Consider the following 8142-nt stretch of genomic DNA (forward strand, 5'->3'; position numbering starts at 1 on the left):
TCTGTAAAAATTCACAAAATAATAGTTGCTGCCCAACCTCATTTTTCATATTTCTCTGCTCTCGTCGCTACTGTCGAACCGATGTCGCTCTGTCTCCCTATCGCAGGCCACCATCCCCAGAACCCAGGTATTATAACTCATCTCTCGCTTCTCTCTCTCTCTCTCTCTCTCTCTCTCTCTCTCTCTCTCTCTCTCTCTGTGTGTGTGTGTGTGTGTCGCTGCCCATAGACTTTGTCAGTCAAACCCTAATTTTGCTGGTGGGAAATTAAAGGTGGAAAAACATTCATTGGGTTTCTTTTCCAAGAATTGATTGAGCATAACTCGTTCAGGTTTTGTTACCTTGTATTTTTCATTGATATGCTACAGATCCACTTAATATTTTACCATTGTGATGTCAACAATAGTTTACCAGTACCTAGTCATTGCTTAAATTGTTAGGGTTGTTGCACAGAGAATTTTAAGCTTTGAGTAATTTTAGCGACCCCTAACTTTGTTGATGATCGTTGTATAAATTTCCTCACTCTTATGTCTCAAGTCTTAGTGCTCTTTACTTCATTATTTTACAACTCTACAAAGTATAATAAATCCCTCTTTTGATTCTTACCATTATAATTTTATATTCTTTCTGTTGTTTTATTCTTATTCTTGTGTATAGACAAATATAATCATTGTTGATATGTGACTTGTGAGATTATTTTTACTCTAATTTCTTATGTGCATAGTGCAGGCCAATTGTTTGATGAAATACACGTATTCTCCCATTGAACTTTGCAAGCAGACAAAAGGACTAAAATGAGCCTATGTATAGCAGAAATTTGAAGCTACATGTTTGGAGATGCAATAGGCTATGTATGAGGTAAACCTCACCTCTCTAAATTAACTTTTCTTTATATATAATGTTACACCCCATGTTTTCGTACGTAAAAGTACGCCATAAGTAAATTGATATAAGCTCGGAAATGAGATATTACATCCCGCATTTTTATATGTTAAAGTTTCGTCGTAAGTTAATCGACGTAAGTTCGGGGATAAAATTTATTTTGAGATTATAAGTATTACGCTATTTCAAACAAGTAATAAGTAAATTCGTGAAGGTTAGGGGGTAAGCAAATCGAAGAAAATGAATTTCGTCAAAATTTGACATTTGGAGATAAAATACGGTCTAAGCTATAATACCTGGTATTTATGGATTTGTGCTATACAAGGTACCACATGACCATGATAGTAAGGTATATAAAGTATATTTAAAGTGAGTAGTATTTTAAGTAATTTAAGATAATTCTTGATTATATGGGTAATTAGTTAATTATTGGGTAATGGGATATTACCTAATTAATTGAGCATAATTTGAATAAGGTTAAATGCTCCAAACGTGGCAGCATGTGTAAAGCTTTCATCAAGCCTAAGGTGACTAAGTATTTTATTTGGCTAGGTAGCACCTTGAAAGGAACTCTTGGCTAAGCCATAAAAGGCTCTCAAATTCACAAAATATGGAAAGAGCAGCGTGAGTGCTTATATTAAAAATGGTAGGCAACTTAGTAACGTGACATTCTGCTTCAACAAGAATTCAAGCAAGAATTCGAAAATTCAAGCAAAAATTCCTTAAGCATCTTGGCAACGCAATTCACTTCAAGAAAGGTCATGAAAGATTTTGTTCAAATTTATTTAAGAAAGATATCATACGGATCTGTTATGGTAAATTGCTTCAACAAAATTCATACGAGACTACGTAATGTAATAGCAACGGGATTTATAATTCTAAGAGAGTACGGTATAATTTTTCTCAAGAACATCATACGGATTTTTTCCTACTTCAATTTATCGTTACGTGTTTTCGCAAAAGACATGTGTTAGAGGGATCATCAAGAGAATCGGTCCAGGCATGTTAAGGTTATCCCTTCTTTCTTTTTGGAATGATTCATACGATACAAATAAAACGAGTAAACGCACAATTTTCATAAATGACTCTATTCATAGAAGTATTAGGGGTGTCTATATTCTTGATTCCACATGTGAATTATTTTTTTTTTGTTCATGGGTCTCAGAAAAATACGTATTTGACAAAGTTTATCCAAAATACATATTGATTTTGTGATATTCCGAGAAATCTTATTAACGTATTTCTTATGCATTTCATGCATTTATACATATACATTGACCCATGACCAGATGGCGTTATATACGCGTATGTTATATGTATACGGGACATGGGAAAAGGTTATGGTGTTATATACACACCACCACCTGATCAACTGGTATACGTTGATAATTTGCCCCATAGTAGCCGAGATGATATGATGGGATACCCTCAGAGGCTTGATGATGTTATGAACGCATATACCTATGCATAGTATGGCATTTATACGCATATGCATGGCATTATAAATATGAAATGATTCATAGAGCTATTCAGACTTACATGTTGAGTCTTTTACTCCATGTTTCTCTCATGTCTATTGTTTACTGATTTTTATTCCTTACATACTCGGTATATTATTTATACTGACGTTCTTTTTTCGGGGGACGCTGCGTTTCATGCCTGCAGGTCCCGATAGACAGGTCGAGAGTCCTCCAAGTAGGCTATCGGCTTAACGGAAGGTGTTGGTACGCTCCATTTGCTCCGGAGTTGTTTATTTAGTCAGTATGATTTTGACGTGTATTATTTGGTATGGTGGAGCCCTGCCCCGACCTTTATAATAAGTATGTACTCTTAGAGACTTGTAGACATATGTCGTGTACGTGAAAGATTTTACGGCCTTGTCGGCCTATGTTCAGTGTAACTTTGGCCTTATAGGCCCGTATGTCAAATGTATAAGTGTATAAGTTTTTATATCAGATTGGGTCGTCTTATATTGAGTGTTCCTTTATGTTTATTTTGGTTAGCCCATGACAGCCCGTTTGGCCCATTTGCTAATGAAAGTACGATAAGAAGGATATGTAACGTTGGTACTCGGTTGAGTAAGGCACCGGGTATCCGTCGCGGCCCATCGGTTTGGGTCGTGACAAGTGGTATCAGAGCAGTTCTGTCCTAGGAAGTCTACAAGCCGTGTCTAGTAGAGTCTTGTTTATGGGTGTGTTGTGCACCACGTTTATAAGCAGGAAGCTACAGGGCATTTAGGACTATCACTCTTTCTTCTTACTCTAGATCATGTGGTAGAGCTTAGTTGTAAGAACTCAATTTCCTAAACTCTATCTTATTCATAATACGATGATGCCTACATCCAGAAAGACGGCTGGTAAGAGATATAGCTATGGAAGAGTTGAGTCAGATGAACTCAATTTTTGCATCATGCTTATGATGGATAAATATGAGGTATTCAGCAGATCATGTGTGTACTAAGATGTGTAAACTTCTTGATAAGGATCCTTAAGGCAAGAATATCTATCCACCCCTATGGTGAAAGGCAATGAGAGATTCGGAAGATAGATACAAATTCCAACAAGTAAAAGAAGCAAGATGAAAAAGGATACGAGGATTATCAATATTTACAGTTTAGGCAAAGGAATGTAAGCCTTTTGAGTTACCTTCAACAATAACAGAGGTTTGTAAAATTGGCCACACCCATCTCACTTATGCCCTATGGAAGCTAACAGAAGTAATATAAGAGATGGCAGGATATAAGGATCTAGCTGGGGTTAGGGTAACCCAAAATGGTGGATGGATTGTTAGCGTTAGCTGATATTTCTGAAGGATATTGCAAATGTGCTAATAGATCTCCTTGTGAGACGCCCAGATGGTGCACTCTAAAATAGTACAACTAGATATGAGTAATACAAAGACAGGCACTGGAAGCCTGGAAGGGATAAATATTACCTTAGTATGGCTCCCGTCCCTAGTAAAGAAAGAATGTTAGGAAACCCGAAGATCCAATGGATGGAGCAAGGGAAACTAAAAGCAAAAGAATGTCTTGTTCGAGTTTTCAAAAAAAATGATAGACATAAATATTACCAGGGAAATAAGAAGAGAGATAATGAAGCATTATGAGTAAGATGTGATACATGGATGACAACAGTAAATCAAAAAGATGACAGTATTACAAAGTCTATAGTCAAGTGAAGGAAAAGACGAGAGGTGACAAGCCTTGAGACAACAAAAGAGTATAGGCCATAAAGTCATATCCTCATTTCGAGAAATAAGTTTGTGACTTTAACGTGATTACCAGAAGGAAAAGTTAGACCCCAGAGTAATACAAATCAGTATAGACTGGTGAACAAGATAAACTAAACATGAATTAGGGACTGAGTGATTTGATAATAGTCGGTATCATGAGAATTTCAGATTGCGTTCCAGCGATAATGGAATGGACAACAAAAGAATATTCATAAGAAATTCAGAGAAAGGTCATTCAGGAAGACACTTCCCTAAAGCAAGCAATGTGAGCAAAGTTAAGCTTAAGGGACTGTATGTGCCAGTTATACTAAGTGTCACCCTCGCGAGTAAGGAAATTTGTTATCCTTGGTACATAAGGATTACCGCAAGGAGAGTAAGGGTCATCGATGATGTGAGAAGATGCCAAATATGAAGAGATAAAACATCTATAGGTAGATCGTCATAGTGCTAAATCTTAAGTACTCCCCTAAAGGGGGAATATAGAGTGATGTGGCATTAAGTCAGAATTAAATGGTTCTATTAACTATGGAATAGTAAAGGAAGAATGCGATAAAAAATGAAAAAGGAATGAGATTGCACTTATCCAAACCCTAAAGATATTCTATGATTCTAGAACATTATGCCAACACGACATCAAGGAGAGAAAGTAAGGGTTCCTGCCTGAGATGTTATTAATAGAGAAAAAGCATGTGTGAGACGTAAGTTAAGATAAGGAAAATAACCCAAGAAAGATTACACGGAATATTGATATGGGGCCAACGAGTAGTTAGTAGTTGATTCAGGAAGAGCCTAGTTATGGCTAGACAAGAGGTTACAGACAAATCAACAGATCATGCAAGATAAACATAGTGAACCCCAGCATGGGGAATTCAGTCTCGCAGAAATGATATTGTGATCCTTGAGAAATATTCAGATAAAAGTTGGGGTAGTTAAAGGTACCGTATGAGTATTACGGAAATTAAGGAGAGTTCCACTGGGAAGACAGTCAAAATATCAGTTTAGAAGCAACCCTACAAGCACAAGGGCGTGGAGGTAAGTAACTACAGATAATTATAGGCGAGGAAGGACATCAAAAATTCCGTCGAGTATACGATGTAATGAGCTCGTAGCTTTACAAGAGTCAGAAGGTCCTTCCTAAGTACTACAATGAAAGACTAGTTGAGGAAATAAGGAAGAAGGCTTTAATCTAAGCACAGTGACCTAAAGAGGAAATGGTCTTGTAACAACAGTCTCACAACAATAATGTATGCACTCCATAAGAAAGTGGCAGCTATCGTGGCTAATGAACGAGAAGAAGAAAAAATTTATAAGGTGATATTCAAGATCATATGGGTTGTATAGAATTCCAATATGTGTGGGCACTAAGATAAGCCAAGTATTCATGCAACAAGTGGCAAAACGACCAAGAAAAGTAATTGCTTACATTTAAATAAAGTTGAGAAGGAACGAAAGGAATTATGCGATCAATGATCCAGAGTTAATTACGTTATAAACGCACTTAAAATTTCAGAGTATTATCCATGCAGCATATATGTTGACAATCATACAGTCGTAGAAGACTCCGGTATAAGTTAAAAGAAAGAATTGAGCCCAGGTCATAGACAAAGGATTGAATTGTTAGAAGATTATATCATGGATATTCCATAGCGTCCATTAAGGGCTAAAGTAATAACTGATACCAAGAGCCACAGATCAGAAGATAACTTAAGCCTACATAAAGGCTGATCAGAAGGAAGAGGAAACTAAAGAGTTACATCAATGAAGTAAATCAGGAGTCTAATTATTAGACCCAGAAAATTATGGACATCATAATTGAGAATATTGCAGAATCACTCTTAATATCAGAGGTACAAAGAGATAGTACAATAACCATATTCTATAATGGCTTTACGATAAAGCTAATTAGAAGAGTACCAGCCTCATAAGAAGTCAGTATGAAGCTCCTACTGGATTGTGTATACACCAGAGGTTCAAGTATTATAGTAAAGCTTCAAGTTGTGGATGTGAATTATACCTATGTTAAAGTGAGGTCATGAAAGATATAGAAAATGTGATGCGAGATTTTAAGGTAAGTAAGGTAAAGGTGAACAACGTACGAGATACTCAAATGCAGAAGGTTGCAAATAATCCATACTGTAGATAGAAGGTTAGAAGCACTGGGATTTAGTATCCAGGAATGGTAGCGGCGTCGTCAGTGACATATCTTCCAGCCTATGGTTTCTAGGTATCGAGAGGCCTAGTCAAGAGAGTAAAGAAGAGTTAGAGACGATGTGATGTCTCTCTTGATGTCCCAGAATAACATAAGAAAATCTATGGTGCAAGCAAGTTGAAAGAAGATTTCAAGTAGTATAAGAGCGAAAAGGTTTTAGGAAGACATGAGTAAGGATAAGAAAAGGTGAGTGAGAAGGTGACGAGAATGGATATGTTCTCGGGATTAAGCCCATGAAAACAAGAGAGCTTATGGGTTCTTTAAGTTATAGAAAGCTAAGTATAACCTGAATGAACTCAAAGGAGTCTAAGACTAATAGCATTTAGAAGAGATGGAATGATGCCCTGGTAGTAGAATGAGGGTGTAATTGTGAAAGATAACGGATGGCGTTTGGGTAATGATTTCATGAATTGTATAAGATTGAGATACCCACGTAAGGTAAATCACATTGGGATGATATGAAATACGATTATGGAATTATAGTATTGTATCACCCCCATGTGGATCAGGAAAATCACTTCAAATGTTCTACGATGCAACGTGAGCCCTAGTAATTACGTAAAAGGTTTCAAGTTATCAGTGGTAGATTATAGATCAATGTTGAGGTGAATCAATAACGGATGGATAACCGGGTCTATGAAATAAGATATAACAATAGTCGTAAGTTCGATAAAGTACCGAGTGAAGAACTTCAGTATACCTATAGATGCTAAGAGGGACATCTTGTCAAGTTCTGTATATGTTCCCAAAGTGAGGACTAGAGATTGGCTAAAAGCTGGGGAAAAAGCAGAGAAGAGTTGCATAGGCACACTTACAAGGTCAAGAGTCGTACAGACTGCATGATAGAAGGTAGCAACAGTTACAAGATTGGAAGGATTCCGACCACAAGTCGTGGTGTGAGAAAGAGGCCTAAAGGGGGGAATGCCCTGGCCTTTGGATTTATTCAGAGAGCAATTGTGTAGATGACAAGGAGAGTACTAAAGTATTCGCAAGAGCTATAGGTTATGATAATGATAAGTGCATCAGTCAACATTCGAGGACGAATGCTCTAAAGGGGGGAATGATGTTACACCCTATGTTTTCTTATGTAAAAGTACACCATAAGTAAATTGATATAAGCTCGGAAATGAGATGTTACATCCCGTATTTTTATATGTTAAAGTTTCGTCGTAAGTTAATCGACGTAAATTCGGGGATGAGATTTATTTTGAGATTATAAGTATTACGCTATTTCAAACAAGTGATAAGGAAATTCGTGAAGGTCAGGGGGTAAGCAAATCAAAGAACATGAATTTCGTCGAAGTTTGACATTTGGAGATAAAATACGGTCCAAGCTATAATACTCCGCATTTATGGACTAGTACCATACAAGGTACCACATGACCATGATAGTAAGGTATATAAAGTATATTAAAAGTGAGTAGTATTTTAAGTAATTTGAGATAATTCTTAATTATGTGGGTAATTGGTTAATTATTGGGTAATGGGATATTACCTAATTAATTGAGCATAATTTGGATAAGGTTAAATTCTCCCAACATGGAAGCATGTGTAAAGCTTTCATCAAGCCTAAGGTGACTAAGTATTTTATTTGGCTAGGTGGCACCTTGAAAGGAACTCTTGGCTAAGCCATAAAAGGCTCTCAAATTCACAAAATATGGAAAGAGCAACGTGAGTGCTTATATTAAAAATGGTAGGCAACTTAGTAACGTGACATTCTGCTTCAACAAGAATTCAAGCAAGAATTCGAGAACTCAAGCAAATATTCCTTAAGTATCTTGGCAACGTAATTCACTTCAAGAAAGGTCATGAAAGATTTTGA

At 36.6% G+C, this 8142-nt stretch overlaps 1 long non-coding RNA gene across 1 annotated transcript; it reads left to right on the forward strand.

Annotated features, from left to right (window-relative positions):
• Nucleotides 1-2830, forward strand: LOC107768108 (uncharacterized). The gene is made up of 3 exons (XR_012698245.1): nucleotides 1-127; nucleotides 728-856; nucleotides 2546-2830. It is a non-coding gene; the product is annotated as an uncharacterized LOC107768108 (long non-coding RNA).
• Nucleotides 2831-8142: the final 5312 nt, after the last annotated feature.

The sequence above is a fragment of the Nicotiana tabacum genome, chromosome 2 (assembly GCF_000715075.1).
Source record: "Nicotiana tabacum cultivar K326 chromosome 2, ASM71507v2, whole genome shotgun sequence".
Taxonomy (NCBI): domain Eukaryota; kingdom Viridiplantae; phylum Streptophyta; class Magnoliopsida; order Solanales; family Solanaceae; genus Nicotiana; species Nicotiana tabacum.